This window comes from Lissotriton helveticus, chromosome 1_1, assembly GCF_964261635.1.
Source record: "Lissotriton helveticus chromosome 1_1, aLisHel1.1, whole genome shotgun sequence".
Classification (NCBI taxonomy): Eukaryota; Metazoa; Chordata; class Amphibia; order Caudata; family Salamandridae; genus Lissotriton; species Lissotriton helveticus.
The window spans coordinates 1,729,328,869-1,729,353,851 of NC_136057.1; positions in this window are offsets into that span (position 1 = coordinate 1,729,328,869).

Genomic DNA, 24,983 nt, shown 5'->3' on the forward strand with positions numbered 1-24,983 from the left:
GTATGTAGAGATGGTCATAAAGTATGTATGTATTGCTAGTATAAGACACACCAGTTGTTTAGGTAATAAAATAATATACCAATATTTGCTTAGTGGGAAAAGATGAACACCGTGCTAGTAAATAAAATGAAATGATCAAACCAAAAATAACGTTCACATGCTATATACCGAGAAATTGCAGAGGGTCGCTGTTGGAAAACGAGGCATTAGTTGTGAGGCGATTTACACGCAGCCCTGGCCGGGGGCCGGTCGGCCACATCTCCACTGCTACCCTCCCGCCCGGGCAGCACCCTCCCGCCCGGGCAGCACTCTCCCTCTCCCCTATGTGCGGGCCCCCACCAGCGGGACGGACGTACCTGTGTTCTGCTCCGCCGAGCCCTGGAATCTTCGTGTGTCTCTGGTCTTCGTCTTCTCCCTCGCTCGGCCGCCGACCTCCTGACCTCCTCGCCGCACTCGCCCGCAATATCACAATCCTCTTCTTCGCCGCAATGAGAACAAATGGGTGCCTCGCTCGCTCCTCCTTTTATGCGGAAACGGGCGGAAAGACGGCGAACGGACGGAAACGCCAAATTTCGCGGGCTTTTTGCAAATATCGCGGCATTTCCCGCGATCGGCCGATTTCGCGATTTTTTTGCAAATCGCGAAATCGCGATAAGCTGGAGGGTCTGCTCAGATGTGAGTCCCTTGCTCATTGCACCATCAGGATTCAAGCAAGCCGGGCCGAAGACGGCTGTAATGCCAGAAACCGGTCCCCGGAAGCTTGTTTCCTTCCCAGTGTAAGAATTGGCTTTTGTAGTCTGGTCTGCCCTGTTCCCATGGTGCACTGGGCCAGGGACAGACTAATTTGCATACAGCCAGGTTATGAAACTGGGATGGTGCAATGAGCTAAAAAACGGTGTTGGATCTAGCCCTGATCTCTTGACTGGGTGAGAGTACTCTGCTTAATTCAGAGACTCTGTCCATCACCACCCCTTGTTGTAAATAATTTTGTCCACCCTAAGCGTGGAAGGGTATACTCAGATGTGAGTCCCTTGCTCATTGCACCATCATGATTCAAGCAAGCCGGGCCGAAGAAGGCTGTAATGCCAGAAACCGGTCCCCGGAAGCTTGTTTCCTTCCCAGTGTAAGAATTGGCTTTTGTAGTCTGGTCTGCCCTGTTCCCATGATGCACTGGTCCAGGGACAGACTAATTTGCATACAGCCAGGTTCTGAAACTGGGATGGTGCAATGAGCTAAAAAACGGTGTTGGATCTAGCCCTGATCTCTTGACTGGGTGAGAGTACTCTGCTTAATTCGGAGACTCTGTCCATCACCACCCCTTGTTGTAAATAATTTTGTCCACCCTAAGCGTGGAAGGGTATACTCAGATGTGAGTCCCTTGCTCATTGCACCATCAGGATTCAAGCAAGCCGGGCCGAAGACGGCTGTAATGCCAGAAACCGGTCCCCGGAAGCTTGTTTCCTTCCCAGTGTAAGAATTGGCTTTTGTAGTCTGGTCTGCCCTGTTCCCATGATGCACTGGGCCAGGGACAGACTAATTTGCATACAGCCAGGTTCTGAAACTGGGATGGTGCAATGAGCTAAAAAACGGTGTTGGATCTAGCCCTGATCTCTTGACTGGGTGAGAGTACTCTGCTTAATTCAGAGACTCTGTCCATCACCACCCCTTGTCGTAAATAATTTTGACTGTATTTGGTTTTTAATGTTTTTAATATGTATTTTTAAAATGTTTTGTAAAAAACTTTTTAATAAATCTTTTCATATTTACTTTGATCTTTGACTTTGATTTTTGGTTTACTGTTTGGGCTGTATTCCTTTGCTTGTCTTTTTTATTGCATGCTCTTACTTATATGCAATTTGCTGGAGATTGGATGCACTATTGTATGTATGAGTTGATATAAGCAACCAAGGAATAATTTAACTTTCATACACTGTCTGATGAATCTTCACAAAACTTTCCTAAAAAGTCCATCTACCTGAGCTCCTTTATGGAAAGTTTTGAGGTGATCCGTCAAGGGGGGTTGAGAAAAAGGTGGAGGACCACAACAAATTTTTGTTGTGCAATTTCCGATATTATTTTTAGACAATGCTACGGCCAAAATGGTTAAACTGAATTATACAAAAGTTGGCAGAAAGCTAGATCTTTACCCAGAAAGTGTGCTTTTGTGATTTGGTGAAAATCCATTCAGCTGTTTAAAAGAAATTGAACCTCAACATTTATAGATATCTAGCAATGTGGAACTACAAAGGGAATACAGAGGGAAAAAGACGAAAAAGTAAGTACTCTAATATATTGTGTGCTGCGGGGATTGGGATAGTTAGGTATGGTAATAACATATTACTTTATGGAAATACAAACAAAATCACTGAAAAAAATCAAAGGTTAAATTGAGGTTGTATAAAAAAAATATTTATTTATTATGTTGAACTAAAAGAACAGAAGCAATATCAAGCAGTATATTAGTAGGATCTATCAATTGTGTTTACAGAGATGCACTCACAGGTGCTGAAGCAATCGTAAGTGAGCAATACAAGTGGCAATGTGTAAATGTTCTCAAGGACTATATATAGATCATAGAGCTCACATTCTGAACATTGCGTACATAAAGAGTCATGAACTCAGCTGTCTTCATTAGAACAACCGTAACCAAGGCATGCTATCACCCGCACCCAGGTGCAGGGGGAGGTAAGATCGGTAAGGGGAAATAAAAGGGTGATTATTTGCTTGCTGATGTAGGGTTGTTGTTGAGAATGTCATATAAATGGGTCTTTATTATTAGGAAGGGGGTGGGCGCATACTAACTCACACTCCAGCACTCAGTTTCCCCGATGCATCATAATAAATGCAGTGCATGATAACACTTTCTTCGGTGTCAGGCTTTAGTTTTTCACCCTTGTTGGTGCAGCCAGTGCTGTGTATCTCTAGACACGAGTTTCAGGATAATTGTCCTTCAGTAGAGAAAAACACTTTTTTGGGGTGTGCTGGATATGCTGCCCAAAGTCTTCTCGGTCTCTGTACCAGTCGCTGGGTGCAGGTGCAAGACTTTGGGCAGCATCTCCAGCACCCCCAAACAAAGTGTTGCTCTCTACTAAAGAAGGACAATTATCCTGAAACACGTGTCTAGAGATACACAGCACTGGCTGCACCAACAAGGGTGAAAAATTAAAGCCTGACACCGAAGAAAGTGTTATCATGCACTGCATTTATTATGATGCGTTGGGGCAAACTGAGTGCTGGAGTGTGAGGCAGTGTGCACTCACCCCCCTCTTATTTGAAAAAAGTCTTTATTATTATTGCTTAGTCTGCAGCCAATATTGTGTATCTTCCCATTGATTGAAAGGGAACGGGCTTGAATCTAGTGTCCTCGAAGTGGGTATATCACACATGATAATTCTGTACTTTACATAAAAAAAGTAGAATTACCTTTAAAAAACACAAAGGTTATGGAGACATTATGGTCAGGTTAAAATGTCAGTTAAAAAATGACATTTGAATGATAAATAAACACCGACATTCACCAGGTATAGTTAACTGACGTAATTATAACTTGCACACTTGCCAGGTACTGCTTTGATCTCACACAGTACATCACTCATGACATGTTCAATGATATCATTGATAACATCACTGACGACATCTGAAATGACATCATTATTGACATCACTATGCATGGCAAGTGTGCAAATCATAGTTACTTCTGTAGAGATCGAATCCCGTAATAACAACCACAACATTTCTCTTCATGTTGCGGCCAACCAATCAGAAGATCACTTAGTCCAGCTAAACTGGTACCAGTTCCTTGACCAAGGTGGAAAAAACCATCTTGGACATTCAGATAGCTCTATTTTTTTAAATTACGGTACAGTGGGACTAAGCATCCACATTCACTATAATTTTAACCCTTTCCTGACCTCTCGAGCACCGCCTTAAATGAAAGTTTCTCAAACACCTGTACTCATTTACACTAAATAACAAATAACACACTTTCTGGGTAAAGTTCAAGCTTTCTGTCAAATTTGGTGTAATTCTGTATTATGTGCACCCCTTCCAAATCCTCATATGGTAATAGTATGTCAAAACAAATGTTTTGGCACTCTCCTTACCACCCTTTTTCTGAGCCACCACTCCCCACTTGACAGATCACCCCAAAACTTTACAAGAAGGGGTTAATGTGGATGAGCTTATTTTATTAATTATTTTCTTCAGATTTGTTAAACTGCACCAATTTAATAGCAAAACAAAAATGTAGTTTTCCTATGGAAATTCTGACCTAGCTATAACTACACAGTGGTGGGAGCCACATATTGAATATATGGCAAAGTGGCTTCCATCTCTGTGTAGTTATAGCCAGGTCAGAGTTTCGATAGGAAGACCGCATTTTTGTTTTGATATATATATTTGTATGTATATATATATATATTCACTGAAAAAAAACACAGGTTTCAGGGACGTTATAGTTAGTTGGACATTTCGCTCATACAAAACCAGAGAAATTCGGCCGTTATAGTTAGTTGAGCTAACTATAACTCGCACCCCCGCAATGCACTGCTAATGACATCACATATTACATCACTCATGACATGGTCAGTGACATCACTCATGACATCTCAAATGACATCACTGATGACATCATCCATGTGATAATCTGATGCACCTACTCACACCCTAATATAACATTTGATACACCTACTCAACACCTACTTCAACCAGGCAGTGTTTGCTGCCTTCTTGGGACTCAGCCTCAGCTGAGTCCCACACAAAACCAAAAAAAGAGAAAGGCGGAGTAGGAATGCTCTGACCCCCTTAGCTTGGTGCTGATGTCCCATAGGAATACCGCCAAGCTTAAAAATCATTTTTTTTACATTGTGCGGCAAAAATTTTGACAGAAGCGCAGCATCATTTAAATAAAACTACAAGCATGGGTTCCCGTGCTGGTTTTTAAAATAGCCTCTGGGTGGGCCACATACTGGGGGCATGCCTATACATTATGAGCCTCGGGGACAGCAATTTTCCTGGGAATTTATTGAAATTAAGGCGACATGCCGCATGGACCCCCTCCATTGGGCTCTAAGAGCCCCGGGGACCGTGACCTCCGCGAGGCTTCAATAAAAATAAAAATATTAAAATGAAAGAAGCGGGCTGCACGGACCTCCCCTCCTGAAGCTTACATATGACCATCAACTTAGTGGGGATAAATAAATAATAATGGGGGGGCCCGTGGACCAGCCTGGGGCCAGGGGACCACCACCTCCCGGGGACCACCACCTCTCAGGCCAAATACATAATTAAGAATGGGAGGGGGCTGTGTGGCCCCCCCTTCCAGGTCATTTATGACCCCGGGGACACCCCCTCCTCAGGGCCGGACTATGCCAATTAAAGGACAGGGGCCATGCTTCCTCCCCTTCTGGAGCTACTAATGGCCTTGGGGACCACCACCCCACATGGCCAGCTCCTGCTATCTTCTGAGGAGCCCACCTTCAGGAGATAGCTGTTTGCTTTCGCTTGGAGTGAGAGCGAGAGCAAATATAACTCTGCTTCAAGCACGCTGGAGTTGTCAAACTGCTACCGCTTGCTGGAAGCAGAGTTTTCATCTGTTCAGGGAAGCAGATGAAATGCTGCTATTGCACACGCAGAGCTGCATTTCTAGCAGACCCCTGCATACGAGAGCAATGCCTGCTCCTGCAGAAGGAGGGGATCTGCCTCGGACCATGGGCACCATGAGTCTTACCAGACGGTCCCCAACAATACACCCTGGATGCCTTGGAAGGGGTCAGGGCATCTGGGTGCTAGTGGTCAGCACATACACATATATTCATAGCAGGTGCCCCAGTTGAAGCTCCATGTCAGTAAAGCACAAACTATCCTAACTTCTTGGGCATTAGTGAAGGCAATGCAAGTGTGTTTCTTTTTGTATTCCACATAGAAAAACGATATGAAATCCTTAATGGAGGTGAATCTATCGTTGATCTATTGGAGCGTAATCAGATTTAGGGTGACTGTGACAAGTCTTTTTTATCGTCTCCTGGAGAGAGCAGAGTCCATTATTCTCCCTTTTAACTGCCCTGAGCATGCAAAGGCCCAAAATCATCTGCAAGCTTTGCCTGTTTGGCCATGCCCTGTTTTCCTTAGTAGTATGTAAAGGTCTTCCCGACTTTTCCCACATTGATGGACATTGGACAGCTTAGCAAAAAGCCCTCAATTTTGGTGACGGGTTATTGAAGCAGAGGAATATGAAGACATATCCACAAAACAAAGATGCACTTCATTTAGTTAAGGCGAAGTACCCCTGTTTGTTGGAGATTCACCTATTTGTAGTCTCGTCGTCTTCTCATGACGAGGATTCCCATTATCACAGATTTGTAGATGAAAACACTCAAGGAAGAATCACATTGCTGAAATTACATGCACACCTTGTGGTCCTCTACCCAGCTGTAGTGTAGAATACGCACAAGACATTTACCCAGCAGGTAGCACTTACTAACTAAACAAATGAAAGCCCTCCAGTTGGGTAGATGTTTTTGGCAAAACTGGGGACTCTTCTTGGAAAAAAATGAGGTTCGATTCTGGCCCTGATACTGATTTCATGAAAATTAAACCTCAACTGAAAGCACTTACAAATATAAACATAACAGGTGCCCCAGTTGAAGCTCCACTTCAGTAAAGCACAAATGATCCTAACTTCCCATTGTAAAATCTGGATTTTTCTGCAAACATTTGATACAGAGGTACCTTTGGTGGCTAGGTTCTGGAAAAATCAGAAACTCAATGGAGGATTAAATAACTTTGACGCAGCTGCCCACTGTGGGCAAGCCCTGCCAATATTGTCTGTGGTGGTCAGGTGGGCATGTATGGCATATTCTGCTGTGTCATGTCCATAACGTACTGTCTGAGCTAGAGAAGGCCCAAGATCCTCTAGAACTGCCAGGAAGATGTCGCGGGCCGTGCTCAACGGATGTGTGTGTATCGGCACAGCAGACCAACTGTGTTTACCAACACAGTGCCAAACTGGCAGAGGAAAACATGTGTTTGCCAAAGTTATTCATCCGTTTTGATTCTCTGTCTAGAGGAGTATTTGGAAATAAGTTAGGTTTCACCTCACTAGGTGAGGCCTGCACAGTAAGGTTCTTTGGAGTGGGATGCTTGGCGAAAAAATCGGGTTACCAGAAGCTGGTCTACGATTCTGGTCAGCTGTCTATTCACAGGAAGGCAAGCACATGGTTTCGAACAGGTACACTTCATAGTCTCTGTGAAATGGGAGAAAGGGCAACGATGTGGCCGGCTCTGGCTACAGCCTTTCTGTCAACACATTTATCCTACCCTCAATGGAGCACAACTGTCATTATGGTACTTCAGACCCTCAGAACCACCACAGCAAATGAGGCACTTTTTTCCATTGGTAGCCCATATCTGTCACGTTCTGATTTCAGGGAAGGAATAAAACCCATTGGCGTTTTGTAAGTCGTGATATGAGGCATCATCAGTATAATAAGGGGGGAGCAGGCCATCCCCTCACCATCATCATCATCAGTATCTTGGTATGCACCCATCTCCGGCACAAAATCAGACTTAGAACCAACGACAAAAGGAAGCCTCTGTTGGTAAATGTGAGGCAGCAAAGACACAGGGTTGGAGTCAGGCTGTAAGACAACCAGTTGCACTTTTGTAATTTTGAAGTGCAGCATCAGGTGAGACAGGCAGTTCTGTGGGGCCAAAAGCCACACCAGAGGGAGCTGAAAGTACACTGAAACTCTGCAGCATGTTCTCCTTGAAGGCCTCTACCTGCTGCTGTGTTGATGATGGCACGGAGAATTTGAGGTGTGCTGGACTCAACTGAGGGATTGACTCCATGGCAGGAGACCTCAAGCGATTGCAATTACATCATGACACTCTCGCGCCAGTGGCATAACAAAACTTGAGGGGGGCCCCCTGCAGGGTGCATGGAGGGGCCCACCCTCTGGATTTTATCTTAAGCAATCGGACCAGAGAAATGTGCTGAGGGGGCCCCCGGCAGCTTGCAGACCCCCCCACCCCGGCATCTCAGTGGCTACGGGGGCCTGTGTTACACCACTGTTTTGCACCTTCTCTTTGGAATCAGAGTGGCTGGATGGAGTAGAGACTCACATTGCTTTCTTATGTTTGCATTTGGAATTAAACTTTCACTTGCCGGAGGACCAGGAGCGAGAGGTGTATGTCCGGGACCGAGTCCACGACTTGAAGCAGAACTTTTGCAAAAGCCCCAAACCTCTTCTTGTGTTTGGGGACATACAACTTCGCCTTGTGGTCTCAGATTGTCTTTGGGTGCAAGAGCATTCACATGCCACTCAACTTCGAGTTGTATCTTGAGCCCAAGCACCAAAGGCATACCTTGTGAAAGTCTATGGCTAATATTTGCTTCCTGCATTAAAGGCATAGCTTAAAACCTCTTGTTTTCTGTGGGGACATCATTCCCTACCACACTGTGGAGAAAAAGTTTAGGAACATCAGAAAACTGACAATGCAGAGACCGAAACTCTGGATCCAGGTTGGAAGGCATGGAAAATAAGGAACTGGCTTCAGCCGGCAGTGGAGGTGCCTATATATGGCTCAGATCTCTCACATCTGAGATGGTAGGGGAATATGCCTCCTCACAACGCATTCCTTTCCCCTGCAGGCTATTACAACGCATACCATTTCCCCGCAAGTCATAACAACGACTTGCACTATGGGGGTTGCTGGATGTTGGAATAGTATAAATTACTATTAAAACTCCAGTCCGTGCAACAGTAGGGAACGTGTTGGATTTTAAATCCAACACCTTCTAATGCCTCCGCAAGTCGTTATTATGAATTGCAGGGTAATGGTATGCTTTGTTACAACGCGGTCGTTGTAACAACCACGTTGTAATATCTTGCATGGAAAAGGAATCGTGGTAAATGTGGAAGGCTGTTACAAAATTCTCCAGATTCAGTCTGGTGTCCTGAGGGATATTTTAAAGTGAGCAAATTGAAGTACCCACCAACATTTCTGTTATTACTAAACTTAACATTTGTCCGAGACCTCAGAAAGATTGAAAATGTATTTTATGCTTAAACAAAACCAGGAGTGGACGCTACAGTCTGAAAAAAATACATAAAAACAATGATTTACAATCCCAACAGACACAACGCTACCCATGATTCACATTTGTAATCAATTTGTACTTTACTGTGTATTTTTGCTGTTTAGTAGTACATTCCATATTTTTATAATTTCCGTATCTGAACAATAAGTTGCTTTTAACTGCTGTTGAACAGCATTGAATTGACTCATAGACCCATCTCCTTTTGTTTGGGTTGCCTTGTGTTTGTCAGTCTGCAAATCCATGAGCGATTGGGGATGAGAAAGCAGGGGTTCGCCATTGTCACAAGAGCTTCAGTGTGGGATCTGCCGACTCCCTCAGTCTGGGCGCCTCGAACCAGAAAACCTTCCACTGGCACTCACGGGATCCCCTCGGAGAGTGAGGCCAGGGTGATCTGAAATGAGGCTGAAGGCTACAATGAACATATGGCCGGGGCTCGAGCCTCAGAAACAGGCCCTTGATGCTTCCTGACTTGAAGTTCCGGGAGAGCCGGCCTGACGCTCCCAGAGACCGTTCCAAAGAGGAGGACTGACGCTCACTCACAGGGGACAGAGAGAGCAAGGCCTGGGGCTCGCTCTCAGGGTCGTCAGGGAGAGGGGGGGGGGGGGGGCGGGGGGGGGGGGGGTGAGTCTCACTCACAGGGATTAAATGTCCTGTAATATTTCTCTCGCTGTGTATTTTTACCCCGCTCCGCTCTCCACGGACTCAAAGATATGGAGATGCTGCCAAGACCTTCCGTGCCACTGGAAACGAGCCAATGAGAAGAGCGATCCGAGCCGACGTCACAGCAGTATGTATCCTGGCATGCAGAAGCGCATCCTCTGCTGGCCTGTAGGCAGAAGCCTGGCACCTGTAAGCCTTGGTGCGGGACCCCAGCCCTTAGAGGCCAGGGGAAGGGAGCCCGTCTTCTACAGGCCAGATGAACAGTCAACAAGCCGCAGAACAATCCGTGACTCGAACTCCAGGCATCCCACCTCTGTAGGCCATAGGACAGGGGCAATGCCTTTCTAGACTTAAGAGGCATGTGATGTGCCCAGACACCCGGCCTCTATAGGGCACAGATTATGAGTCCAGTTTCCAGATGCCAGCAAGAAGTAGCCTTGACCCTACAGGCCACAACGCAGGAGGCCAGTTCTCCGAGTACTCTACAGGCTAGGATGCCACAGCCCAGACTCTACAGGGCAAGTTAAAGGCTCTCAGTATCTTCAAGCCTAGGTGCAGGAACCAAGCCTCTAAGGGCATCAGAGAAGGAGCGCATTGTCTAGGCTTCAGTCCACGTGCACAGCCGCTACCAACCTGGCTGTATAACAACAGCCTCAACAGACCTCCGCACAGGAGACTATTCAACCCCGGGACCTGGAAGTCTCTGTCCTGGAGGTCAGTCAGTCAGAGACTCCACTGGCTTCATTGTTGGAGTCCCGCCTCTACAGGCCTCAGCATAGGAGGTCAACCGATCCAAGACTCCACAGAGCTCATTTTTGGAGCCAAGCCTCCAAAGGACTCAGCACTGGAGGTCAGTCAGCCCAAGACGCTACAAGCCTCACTGTTGGAGCTCCTTCTCTACAGGTATCGGCTTAGGAAGTCAGTTAATCCAAGACTCCACGGACTTCATTGTAGGAGCCCCACATCTACTGGTCTCAGCAGTTTAGGAGGCCAACCCTATGGGTCTAGACTCTACAGACTTCATTATTGGAGCACCCTCTCTTTGAGTTCAGCATAGCAGGACAGTCAATCCAAGACTATATAGGTCTCAGTACTGGAGACCACCTTATATAGGCCACGGTACAGAACCCCAGGCCCTGCTGTTTTCAGAGCAGGAGACGCACCAATCCAAGAATCCACATACCTCATAGTTGGAGCATCGCATCTACAGTTTCAGAATAGCAGGACATTCATTCTAAGACATTTAAGCCTCATTACTTGAGACCAGCTTCTACAGGCCAGGGTGCAGGTGCCAAGTCCTACTGGTCTCAGAGCAGGAGATGCGTCAATCCAAGAATCCACAGACCTCATTGTTGGAGCACACCTGGTTCAGCACAGCAGGCCAGTCATTCCAAGACATTTAGGTCTCAGTACTTGAGACCAGCTTCTACCGGCCAGGGTGCAGGGGCCCAAGCCCTACTGGTGTCAGAGCAGGAGATGCGTCAATCCGAGAATCCACAGACCTCATTGTCTGAGACCTGCATGCACAAACCTTAGCCTTGGGGCCGGGTCACCCAATCCAAGACTTTAAAGGTCTCAGTTCCACAGCCCACCCACTGCAGAAGGCCAAACTCTGCTGGCCTTAGAGAGTAAGGATATTCGTGGGGGACCACGACAAACCTACCTGAGTGCTGCGAGGGGGTCCACGAACGCCGTTGCCACCGCCAAAGAGTCAATCCAAGCATTTCACCGCGCCGCCGCCCCGGGACCACAGTTCCGGGAAGCCTCAGCGGCGGCGCGCACCTGTGACCTCGCACCAGCGCCCGGAGGCGCTTAAATCGGTGCAGAGGTCGGCGGAGCCTGGGGACCACGACAAACCTACCTGAGTGCTGCGAGGGGGTCCACGAACGCCGTTGCCACCGCCAAAGAGTCAATCCAAGCATTTCACCGCGCCGCCGCCCCGGGACCACAGTTCCCGGAAGCCTCAGCGGCGGCGCGCACCTGTGACCTCGCACCAGCGCCCGGAGGCGCTTAAATCGGTGCAGAGGTCGGCGGAGCCTGGGGACCACGACAAACCTACCTGAGTGCTGCGAGGGGGTCCACGAACGCCGTTGCCACCGCCAAAGAGTCAATCCAAGCATTTCACCGCGCCGCCGCCCCGGGACCACAGTTCCCGGAAGCCTCAGCGGCGGCGCGCACCTGTGACCTCGCACCAGCGCCTGGAGGCGCTTAAATCGGTGCAGAGGTCGGCGGAGCCTGGGGACCACGACAAACCTACCTGAGTGCTGCGAGGGGGTCCACGAACGCCGTTGCCACCGCCAAAGAGTCAATCCAAGCATTTCACCGCGCCGCCGCCCCGGGACCACAGTTCCCGGAAGCCTCAGCGGCGGCGCGCACCTGTGACCTCGCACCAGCGCCCGGAGGCGCTTAAATCGGTGCAGAGGTCGGCGGAGCCTGGGGACCACGACAAACCTACCTGAGTGCTGCGAGGGGGTCCACGAACGCCGTTGCCACCGCCAAAGAGTCAATCCAAGCATTTCACCGCGCCGCCGCCCCGGGACCACAGTTCCCGGAAGCCTCAGCGGCGGCGCGCACCTGTGACCTCGCACCAGCGCCCGGAGGCGCTTAAATCGGTGCAGAGGTCGGCGGAGCCTGGGGACCACGACAAACCTACCTGAGTGCTGCGAGGGGGTCCACGAACGCCGTTGCCACCGCCAAAGAGTCAATCCAAGCATTTCACCGCGCCGCCGCCCCGGGACCACAGTTCCCGGAAGCCTCAGCGGCGGCGCGCACCTGTGACCTCGCACCAGCGCCCGGAGGCGCTTAAATCGGTGCAGAGGTCCGCTCCGCGGGACGCGAGCGGGACGCCCGGGGCTAAGCCCGGGCAAAGGGCGGGCCCTCTACGGCACGAGGAGGCCAGGCTAGGCCACCCATCTAAATTTGTTTTTCCTTGTGCACCAGGGAGTTGTTCCTGTTACCCCATAGTCTGTGGGGGCGTAAAAGCCTTTTCGCTGACCGGCTCCAAAATCCTTGCTATTGTGACAGGGTTCGATATACTGGCCATATAGCTGACATCGATTCACCTTGGAGCTTGGATAAGGAAGAGGCTATCTCTGCTAAGCGGACAGCAGACGAAACATCTCTACGAAACAGGAAAACAAGTCCATTGGAGATCTGCACAAGGCATTGACGTAAGACTTTTGTTTTAAAAATATTGCAATTAATACCTTGTGATTTTTAACTGGTACGTGGGTATAAGACTATTACACATCTTGCATAAAAATGCCTAAAAAAAATCATTGTTTGGTATCTGATACTCCTAAGAACACTATGGAAAACTATCTTGTCCAAGTGGTTACCCAGATAAACAGCAAGCGTAGACAATCATTGGGGTTGTCCCAGTCACCTGTTCTCCACTCTTTGAGTCCACCTACTTCCTCACAATCAAACGAGTCCTTGCTATTAGATTTTAATAGTGATGTCCTTGAAATAGCTCCCTCAGTAAACGTCAACATTGACATCAGTACAACAAATGTGATGGATCTTGAACAACATGCGGACAACGAGTTAGATGCACAGGTTGTCATCGAGGATATAGACAATGATGAAAAAGAGGAAGTGGTGGATGAAGTTCCTGCAAAGCAGTCTGCAAGGGCAGTTAGAGCCTGTCGCAGATTACAAAATAAACGTGGAGGGTCACGCTCAGGAAAAAGTAAAGTTACACCACTGCAAAATCCAAAAAGTACCCTCCAGAACAATGAGGAGAACAATTCGAGGGACACATTGAATGAGGACCTAATGTCACGAATAGCGGAGCTGTTAGAAATTAAAATTCAGACAATCATCAAACCACTTATTAGCAAGATTGATAAACTTTCTGCAGAAATAAAGAAATTGGGGGGTACTCAAAATGTATTAACAGATGCCATAGGAAATGTTTTAAGCAATGTTAATAACGGCCATGATTGCTCAAAGGAAGATAATGAACCTGGGTCAACATCAGATATTACGCCACCAGGGCATACTCTTCCAGAATGCCCACAAACTGGCCACATCGTTCATGACTTGCCAATAGAAGCCCCTTTTGTTCAATTAGTTGATCCACCAAAAGACACAGTGCCCCCGGCGAGAGAAGATAACTCTACACAATTTGTAGTTGAAGCTTCACCACTAGTGCTAGTGTTAGCCAACACACCCACCCTATCACCGGGTCAAATTGAGTCATCCTCATCGCTAACAAGCAAGGCATTATACTGGCTGTCAAATAATCTACGGATAGCCCAGGGGGGGGAACAACGGTTGGCTGATGAAATTAAAATGGCAAGGAGGGTTGGATGGATAGGGAATAAACAAAAGAAATGGAAGGGCGACTGTGTGATATTAACCTTCGCAACTCCATCTACTCTCCCTGATATTCTATCCAACATACTACCACCACAAAGAAGAAGTAGTTCCATAATTCCCCTCACATTGGAATTCTTTTATAATGACTTGCAAAAAGCCAATAACCATAAGCCCCTGAAGCCAGCTTGGATAGCGAGAGAAAATGGATGGGGTGGGGGACCTACAATGTGTGATATAAACCATGTCTCCAAAGATAGGACCGGCCCATGGCAAGTTAACCAACACAATATTCCTCGCCATACTACCCCAGGACAAAATCTGAATCTAATGGGTAGACGAGGGCTTGGTATACCACCAAATAACTGTGGGATTTTAGGCACTGTTGGTTACAATGGAGGATGGCCAGGCATGCAGCAGCGTTTATTGCACCCTAACACCCCTGCACCTATAGGTAATGGTAATTACAATGGAGGATGGCCGGGTACTTACCTGATTCCACCGTTTCCTATTACACCTACACCCAAATGGAATGCGCCCACAAATGGTTGGGGCTTTGGGGTTCCATCTCACAATTGGGGAGTTAGTACCTCAAATAGGTTTGATGCCCTAGCTGGTCTATCCGATTGTGATTGACTTGATGGAGGGGCTTTGACAAAGTCATGTGGTGCAAATCTTATACACTCTGGTCTGCCCTTTGCAGTTGCACCAAAACAGATTGCACTTGCCGAAAGCCCTCACCAGTTAATGCATTCCGTAGACACAATGATGCAAATATCACATCTAGATGTAAATGGACCAATGATTCCGCAGCTGGTAACAAAAGAATCAGGGGTTCCCGAATTAACAAAAATCATTTGCTGGAATATCGCAGGTCTGAAAAAAAATCTTTCAGATCCGGCCTGGCATGATTATCTGGCTAGTGGGGACTTGATTATGTTCCAGGAAACTTGGGGGCTTGAGAACTTCTTCAAAGTTAACTACAGATCCTTCTTCATCCCCGCAGTAAATACTAATGGGGGAAGACCTTCTGGTGGCCTAACAATTTGGGTAAAAATTACAAGAGGCCTGTCCTTTAAGCAAATTGATACAAATAATCCCGACCTGTTACTACTTGAGTTAAAAAACACTATGGGCTGCAGCATCTACGTGATCAATATCTATAGTAGACCACATAGATCAAGTAGAGAATCATCAGTTGTAACCCACTTGAGTAATATTGTGACAGGGTTTGATCAAAATGCTAAAATAATTATAGGAGGTGACTTCAACAGAGGTTTTGAACCTATTATAGGTTTAGAAGACATCTATCAGGATGAGGATGGTGCTAACAATATTCCTTTAGTTGATACAAATTATAAAGCACCCTGTACAGTGAGTGGTTTACAACTATTGAGCTTAACTCTAGAATCAGGCCTACGTGCCTGCAATGGGCGGTTGCCATCAGATTCCCCCAGTAAACCAACTTTTACCAGAGGGGCGACTCATAGTCATTTAGATTATTTGTTGGTTTCCTTAAATCTATGGCCTATGACCATTGATTTAATGGTGGATGACCGTATAGAGAGTGACCATTATCCCCTGATTCTATCTGTCCAGACCGAGATTTTCATACCTCTTGACAAAAGTGTTGGTAGCACAGTATCTTTGCCGCAGGACCCTCTAGTGGCAAACAATCGTAGATCCCTGAAGTGGCCTATGGTATTAGATAATACAAAAATTATTAGTCAAATTTATAATGTATTTGTGAGGCACATGTCTGCTCTCTTGGGGAACAGTACTGCCATCCAAAGTCCGCTTTTGGTAAATTCCCATGAACATCTAATTAACCAACTTGGTGAGATCTTGAGCAGGGCGGTAAAGATATCACAAAATGCCCGAAAAAGTAAACAAGCTGGGATTACTTGGTATAACCAGAAATGCCGGAAAGCAAAAACAGATCTAATCACAGCGGTTAGGGGGGATTCAGCAAATATTGTGAGAACTAAGAGAGCTCAGTACAAAAGAACCTTGCAAATGGCCAAAAAAGAGTGGGATGAAAGGGTTTGGTCAGATCTGCTGGATGCATGCAAGTGCAGAGACCAGACCTCCTTCTGGAGCCTCATTGCTAGAGGTACCAGGGGGGCCACGGAATGCAAAGATAAATTTCTAGAGGAGAAAACATGGGTCGAGCATTTTACCTTGCTTTATTCTTGTGAAAGTCATAGTGAAACTGAAAGCTGGGATAGTTTACAGGCTTCCATTGTAGCCCATGACACACCTCTTGTCTTCTCTTTAACAGAAACAATTTTAGCAATCAAGGCAGTCAAGACAGGGAAAGCCCCAGGCCCTGATAAAATACCAGGTGATCTTTGGAAACGCGAAAATAACATCTGGGCTCCTTACATCAATTTACTATCCAATGAAATTGTTCGTGGAGCTCCTGTTCCAGAAACCTGGAAGGGGGCGGAGATTGTAACACTGTTCAAAAAGGGGGACAGGTCAAATCCTTCACACTATCGGCCTATCAGCCTAATTGACGTGTTGCAAAAAATTTTTGCCCGACAAGTTCTTGGTCGGCTTACCTCTTGGATTGAAGAACACTTTATTTACACAAAATACCAGGCAGGGTTTAGATCAAAGATAAGCACTATAGACCAGGTTTTTAGATTTTTATGTTTAGTCTGGAAATACACGATTATAAGAAGTTCCCATATATACGTGGCATTCGTAGATTTGAAGGCAGCTTTTGACATGGTTCCAAGGAAAGCCCTGTGGAAGACACTAAGTAAGATGGGTGTTCCTGCAAATATCCTTCAAATTCTAATTAGACTCCACGAAAATAATTACGCACGAGTTAGATAGGGACCTAATGGTGAAGTTAGCGAGAAAATAAAAATAGCAAAAGGGGTAAGGCAGGGGTGTGTAATGGCACCTACCTTATTCTCCTTGTACGTTAATGACATTCCCGAGACTCTTTTGGGCTGCGAGCATGACTCTCCCAAATTGAGCGGGCAAGCCTTTCCGGCACTGTTGTTTGCAGACGACACGATTTTAATTTCTCAGACACCTAGGGGACTCCAAAACCTTTTAAATACTTTTAGTCTGTATTGTCATGACAAGGGACTAGAAATTAATTCCTCTAAGACAAAAGTCATGACAATCAACCCTCATAAAGGTTTTAATAAGGTTTTTAAGATAAATAATGAACCCATTGAAGAAGTCCCCAATTTTAAATACCTGGGTATTATTTTAGACAGTCACGTCACATGGAAGACGCAATTGGAGAACTCTAAACTAAGGCTGACCCAAAACCAGTGTCCAATTTTAAAGAGGCATAAGAATAGCCATTTTAAAGCAGTCTCACCAGCCATTGAATTATTCAAATATAAAGCACAATCATCCTCACTTTATGGTGCGGACCTTTGGGCTTATGCCTCAAAGGATACTTTTCGAGTGAGGGAAAACTCCTTTATTAGGCAACTCTTAGGGATACCAGGGTCAACCCCATTGACACCAGTATTATGGGACCTTAATTTTAGACGTACAGATGACTATGCTTCTCTTCGTCCGCTCCTTTATTGGATCCGTTTATGGTCCGTTGAGGAGCTGACAGATTATAGAGAAGCATTGAAAGAGATACTGGCCATAAGGAATAGTACGCATTTGCCTTGGTTAGAGTACGTCAAGAAATGGTTTGAAAAATTAGGGCTAAATGACTTTTGGCATGATCCTGATTCCCTCACAAATAGTTCAAAAAAGATTCTGAAGCAAAGGTACTGGGATTACATTAGAGACTCAGTGTTATTAAACCCCAAATTAGGGACCCTAACTTCGAAATTCTTCAAAATTAAAATGACTATGTATCTAGAGCCCCTCATGGATGAAATTCATCCCCCACTGGCCAAAAGCCTATATTTGAAGTTCCGGTATGGTATCTTACAACTAAAAGAAAGGACAACCAGCTGGACCTGTAATAAGGGGTTGGCCGGGGTCGCTGGCTCTGATATATGTGAGCTATGCGAGATGAGGTTGAAAGAGGATGAGTCCCATGTTTTATTTATATGCCCAGCTTACCTAGGAGCCAGGAAAAAATGGCTCAAGCCAATCTGTAAAAGGCTAGGCTTCAGACAAATTAAGGTTGGACTTAGAATTTTTAAGGGTGACACGGCACAAACGATTGTGTTCAGCCTAAGTCGTTTTCTCCTATGTGTAGCCTTGATTAGGAGGATGAAAAACCTAAAAACCTAATGAAATAGGCTACTCTACCATGTTTTTACGTTATTGGTTAGCTGCTAAATGTTGTTGCTTACTGCCTGATATGTATTTCTCTTTTTAACAAAACAGTTAATTTATTTTTTATTATAATGTGAACATTTAGTGTTCTGTATACTAGAGGGGCCAATCACGATCTAGTCATTTAAGTAGACGGTCTGAAAAATGAATTGAATTTTAGGTATTTTATGTAAAGGAAATGTGTTGACACTTTACCCGCTGCTATTTTTCTTTTATGTATTATATTGCAATATGATGTTTTATGATGTATGTTGTATCTTACAAGGTTTTTTAAATCGAATAAAGATTGAAATTGTTGAAAATTGTATTGTTGTAAGGATATTCAATTTGTGCCTTTACAGACCTCAGGGTTGCAACTCACCTGCTTCCTGCCGAGTATAGCAGGCAGCAAAATACAAATTAAACACAAGGACATGATGGACAGAGTGCTGAAACATTTCAGACACTCCCCCCTCCCCCTCAGTCACAGATCTGGGTTGAATTCATTATCATTCTTTAGCTCACTTTGCCACCTCAGTTCAGACCCAGCTATATGCAAATCAGTCTTGACCCTGTGCCTCATGGGAACAGTCCAGTCCGAATTGCCAAGCCAGGTCTTCCCTGAACCAGAAACAAGCATCCTGGGACCGGTTTCTGGGTAACATCCATCATCAGCCAGGCTAGTTTGAATCCAGTGGCAAAGTGAGCAAGGGAATGTATCAACAAAGGAGGGAGTTAGATGGGCAATATTTGACGGGGCCCAGTGTATATGCCCTTGAACCATAACAACAAACATAAGAAATACACTGTTCCCCAGGAGGAGGTACTGAAATGGCGTAACCAAGCGGAAAAAATGCAGCGTGCAGGGGGAAGAGAAAAAAGGGGGAAATTCCCCTTTCGAACTGAAACCCTCACACACCCAGCAAGCTAGGTGTCATGCTTCATCATATGGGTTTTGCTCCTCGTCAGACTGGTGCTGCAATGTCTGATGGGCACTCATAAAGGGGCTCTTTATCCGAGATCTTTTGTTCCTGCCAGTTGGTGCATGTGGGTATGAGGGCTGCAGGAAAAGTGTAGACGTGAGTGAGAGTGGTGAAGATTAAAAAAGGTTAGTGAATCCACGGCAATCTTTATTGGTATGGTACACCACCTTCTTAAAAACAGTGAGGCGACAGCACACGCTGGTGCAAAGATCCAGTAGTGTCTATCTTGGTATGCGACGTTTACGACGCAACCATTACAACGCCGTTCCATTACGACGCGGTCATAACAACGAAAGTTGTTACAACGAATTGCACTAGGGGGCGCTCAAGGATAGTAAATCATTTAATTTACTATCCCAACACCTTCCCTACTATCCACAGGGACTGGTGTTGGAATAGTAAATTAAAATTTTTTAATTTGCGCCCCCCAACGCAAGTCGCTGTAACGACTTGCGTTGTTACAACCGCGTTGTAATGGAACGCGTTGTAAAAGTGTGTGTCGTAATGACGTACATCCGTCTATCTTAACTAAAGGTCGACATGGACATGTTTCGTGCTTTGAGAGCAATTCATCAGGACCTACAATATAAAATAAAAAAGTGCTACACAAACAGGAAGGGGAAATACTACCTTCCTCTAGAAGTGGGACTGCAGGCCAGATGGTCCTGCTCAGTCTAAGTGGGACCCTACTAAGACCGACATGGGCGTCTCCGGTCTTCTCTGTATAGCCCTTCACTTTTTCAGTTCCGCAAACTTTTAAAGACATGGCTGTTTGACCAATAAGACTTATCTATTCCCTCACTAGTTTCTACACTAATTTCAAGTATGTGAATTGTTAGCGCCGAGACGCCTGCGGGTATTCGTTGCGCTCTATAAATGTCAAAAATAAAATAAATAAATAAATAAATATAGCATGGCACCAGAGTAGTTGGTACCTGGAGCGCTGAAACTTTTCAGACACTCTCCTGTCACAGATCTGGGTTGAATCCTGGCTGATGAAGGATGTTACCCAGAAATCGGCCACAGGATGCTTGTTTCCGGTTCAGGGAAGACCTGGCTTGGCAGTTCGGGCTGGACTGTTCCCATGAGGCACAGGGTCAAGACTGATTTGCATATTGGCTGGGTCTGAACTGAGGTGGTGAAGTGAGCTAAAGAATGATGATGGGTTCAACCCAGATCTGTGACTAGGGGTGAGTGTTCGAAAAGTTTCAGCGCTCCGTCCATCATCTCCTTGTGCTTGCTTCGCAAAATACAAATCCCAACACATGAAGCCAACCAATCGAGGGCTCTACATGGCAGACAAGGTAGCACCCTGTGAATGTCCATCATCTCCTTGTGTTTGCTTCGCAAAATAAAAATCCCAGTACATGAAGCCAGCCAATCAAGGGCTCTACAGGGCAGACAAAGTAGCACCCTGTGAAAATCAAACGCATACTGCGCACCGAGCCTTTTGCGAAGATGTGGCCCTGAAGCGAGGATAATCATTTGTCTGAACAAAATAGGTGGCACAGGAACAGTTACTTCTTCCGATTTCATGTCTCCCCAGCATTGCAAGACAAGTGGCCAACTGCGGATCCTTGGCTTTTGTATTATTTTTATATTCATTTCCTTCCTAGGCACCCACTTGGCTGAAAGTACCGGATATGATGCAGGTGAAGGGAAACAGCAGCACGATGGCACAGACTGAGTGTGCACAGGTCAGGATGTGTAGGAAGCAGAAATGCAGCAGTGGAAGTGCCACCCTTCCCAGGAGGAGTCTGTGGTATGCTCTGGCACTGTCCCTTGAACAGCACACCACATCTGTATGTGGAGATTAGTGGCCAAGTCAGCAATACCGCGAACAGCACATTCCTTCTGTATGCAGATATCTGTGGCCTTGCACCTCACTGTCCTTAACAGCACACTTTATCTATGGCCTTGATCAACATTGTAGCGAACAGCCCCCTCCATCTGTACAGAGGGATCTGTTCTGGAACCAGCCATGAACAGGACACTATTGGCACAAGGGGATCTGTGACCTGCTCAGAAACTATCCTCAGGAGAGCACTTTCCATACACAGGGATCCATGGCCTTCCTGTGAACTGTTCAAGAGCAACCAGAACAGTTTACCTGTTCAAAAGGATCAAGACCTGCTCTGGCACTGTGCAAAAGACCCCACTGATAGGGATCTGCAGCCTGCCGGTGCACTGGCCCCAGATAGCAGACTGAGAGATCGATTTAGACTTTAGAGGACAGGCTACTCCATCACAAACATCCGCCGCATTAGAAGTGCATTATTTCCTACGGTACTTGCAATACGGCAGACAAATATATGTAGCTCACCTTTGAAACTTGAAATCAGGCCCTATGCCTGTATGTATTTTGTGATGTTGCTGTATGTAAGGGTCTACAGGCAATGGGACAGGAAGGTGATGGCCTGAAAACAAACCATCACATCCTCTACACTATGGGCCACATGTATAAATTTTGGAAATAGCGATGACCTGATTGCGGTTTTCTGCTCATGGCAATTAGGTCATCGCTATTCCTTTTCTTAGTGAAGGCGAGGCACTGTTTTTGGGGGCTGTTTCTGCTGCTTTTGGAACTGATGTCAATACTCTACTTTTCCGGTGTCTTCAGTGCTGAAACTCAGGGCGCTGTGCTCCCCCAGATCTTGCTGCCGTCAGCGTAGGTGCGGTCTCGTCAAGAATCATTGGTGAAGTTGGTGGTATGGAAAGTCCCTTAAGGGTCAACACTTTAGTCCCTCTTTTTTATTTCTATTTGTAATGCTGACCGTTCCATTACCTTTCTATGGAAGGGATCTTTTTTATGGGTGCTGATGAAATTAAGGCCAGGAGTAAATCTCCAAACAACTCATCCATTCACTCAGTCGTTAGATGGTGGATCTTGGGCAACCTTCTGAAACTAAACCTCACAAAGGCAACGACTTCCCTCACTTTGCAAGATTCACCATTGTGGGATTCAAGAATGCGGCTGATGCCAATGGGATCTTGTGCTGGCCTTTCTGCTATGTTGAGGAGTATAGGAATTTTGGTGAACTGTGATTTCTATGCTGGCACTGACTTTAGTAGTTTGCACTAGCTTTTTTTATTTGAATGCCCAGGTCGAATACTGCCTTTTTAGGTCTTCACCAACAGACATTTTTTATTTCAAATCCCTACTGTGTGCCATATAATATACGTGTAGAGGGTGTTGGGTCAACCCCTTGCTCATGATTGGATGGCTTTTTTTATCTAGCTAAGATACAGCAGTGGCCTGTGCAGGTAATAGCGGTGGGCTGGGTGGGAGGGGAGGGGGGGGTTTCGACAGATGACCACAAGGAGAAATTACTAATTTATTTAATTTTCCCTCGTGGTCGTGTTTCGAATCCCCCTCCAAGTCGGCCCCACCGCACTTACCTGCATGTGCCGCGGCTGCTAAGATACTTGCTTTTTATTGCCTTTTCAATGGCTTTCCTTCATATTCTTGTTTTGTACTGCCCCTAATGCATAGCTTCTTTACCATCATTCTGATTGACTGACTTATATCCTTCCACTGCTGACTTGAGCAGATTATCATATCATTTTCCGTTAGTGCATGGCTTTCCCTTCTTCTCGTTTCTGTCCCATGCCCCTCGCTTTAGCTTTTATTTGTTTTTTTTCTTTCTACAAGGGTACTGCAGGCCGCCCGACACGGAGCCGCAGGTGACCCTCATAAGAGGGCGGGCACCGTAGTGCCACAGGAGGGCCGGCGCACCAGCCCTCAGGGGTCCAGCGGCCGGAGGCCGCTGCCATGGACGCGACGTCATCGCGCTTTATTGGGGGGCGTGGGGGGACAAGGTATTTATGTCTCCTCCACGCCTCCGAGCAGTCTCTTTTGTTCGCGCTGCCCTCGATGTTGTTGCTGCCCAGGTCTTAAGGTGAGTTACCTTGCCGCTTCCCCCCCGTCCCCCCCCCCCCTATTTGCATGCGCGCACCGCCTGGGGTCTCCTCTGGGCCTCGGCCTGCTATTGGGACCGCTGCTGTGAGCTTTAGTCAGTTTATAGATGTTACGGGTATGTTTTCCCTTAGGCAGGTGGCGGGGCGGTCACTGGGGTTACACAGCGGTCGCCTTTCCCCCGGGACCTGCTGCGGCATCTGTCGCACTGGGAGGGATTCCCCGATCGGCGGGGCGGGGGGTGGGGGGTAGAGGGTTGCCGGCTTTGTCCCAGGGGAGGTAGGGGTTGCGAGGCGTTTTCTCTGTGGGGGTATTTCCGGAGCGTTGGTTAGGCCTGCGGGGGATGCGCTGCGTTTGTTGTGCTGTGATGGATTTTCCTGATGACGGGGCGGGGGGGTGGGGGCGGGGGGTAACGCGGGGAATTTTGTGTTCCTTTACCCATTGCGGGGCTTTGCTCTACGGGGGTTTTCTCGTATGTAGTGCGGAGGCCTGCCTGGGATGGGTTTTTGGGTGGGGGGGGCAGCAAGGTTACGTGGTTTCTCTCTTTCTGAATAAGGGCGGTACTGCATCGTTTTGGGCAAGTTTCTGTTGTTATTAGGAGCCGCTTAATACAATTGTGTGGGACGCGGGGGTAGCTGGAGGTGTGTGATACTGGTAGTATTGTGGGGCGGGTCGCTTAAGGGAATGTTATGGACCGGCTTGCATAATGGACAACGGGGCAATATTCATCGCTGAGTTTTGGTTGTGGGGGTGTCATGTACATCAACGGAACACGGCCGTGTCTTGCAACACCAACATACTGTAGTCAATCTAGTTCGTTGTACAAGTGGAGTTGTTAGGCACGAAAACGTAGCAATTTTATGGCCATGCCGCTATGTCTCGCGTTGCTGATTAGATTATAATGACGGTAGCGGGGCTGAGATGCACAGTAGGTCTGTGGCGGGAGATTGAGCCTTATCAGTTGCACGCATGGGCATTCTGAGGTCAACCAGTGTTTTGAACATCTTATGCGCCCGGGGATGAAGGGTTGCAGCGCTGAGGGGCCTCCCATTCGGGGGACCTCGGGAGGGAGTGCGCATTTAGGCGCGAGTGGTGCCTTGCGGCCTGCACTCAGGTCGGAGGGGTCCAGCCTTAGACCTCCTATACCCTCCGACGGATGGCCATGTGCGCCATGGGGCGGCGGCCTTTTCTGTACCGGGGACATCGTTCGGCACAGCTTCTGCAGGTGGGGCTGCATGGGCTGCCCCCAGTACTCCATGATCGGAGAGTGGCCAGCGGGTCCGGCCGCCATTTTGACCACGAGGGTCAGCTGCCACGCAAGCGGGTCCGGCCGCCATTTTGACCACGAGGGTCAGCTGCCACGCAAGCGGGTCCGGCCACCATTTTGTCCACGAGGGTCAGTTGCACGGCGGCCATTGCGACATTGCGATGGTCGCGACCTGCCTGGCCAAGGGGGGAGGGGCGGCCATTTTGGTCACCTCCACCTCTGGCCTGCAGCTGCAAGGGGTGTGGCAGCGGTTTCGCGATGTTAGGGGGCGAATGAGGCAATGTTGTATTCATCGATGTGTATGTTCGGGCACCCGGACGATGGCCGGGCGGCGACTTCCCCGGCAGCGGTAGTAGCACGGGGCAACATCATGATTTACGCATGGAACCCCCCACCCACCTCTTTTTGAAGTACCGATGCTTTACTACCACTTCTGGCCGTCATTGGAAGGGCGGCGGCTGTGTAGCTAGCAGTGTGGGTCGA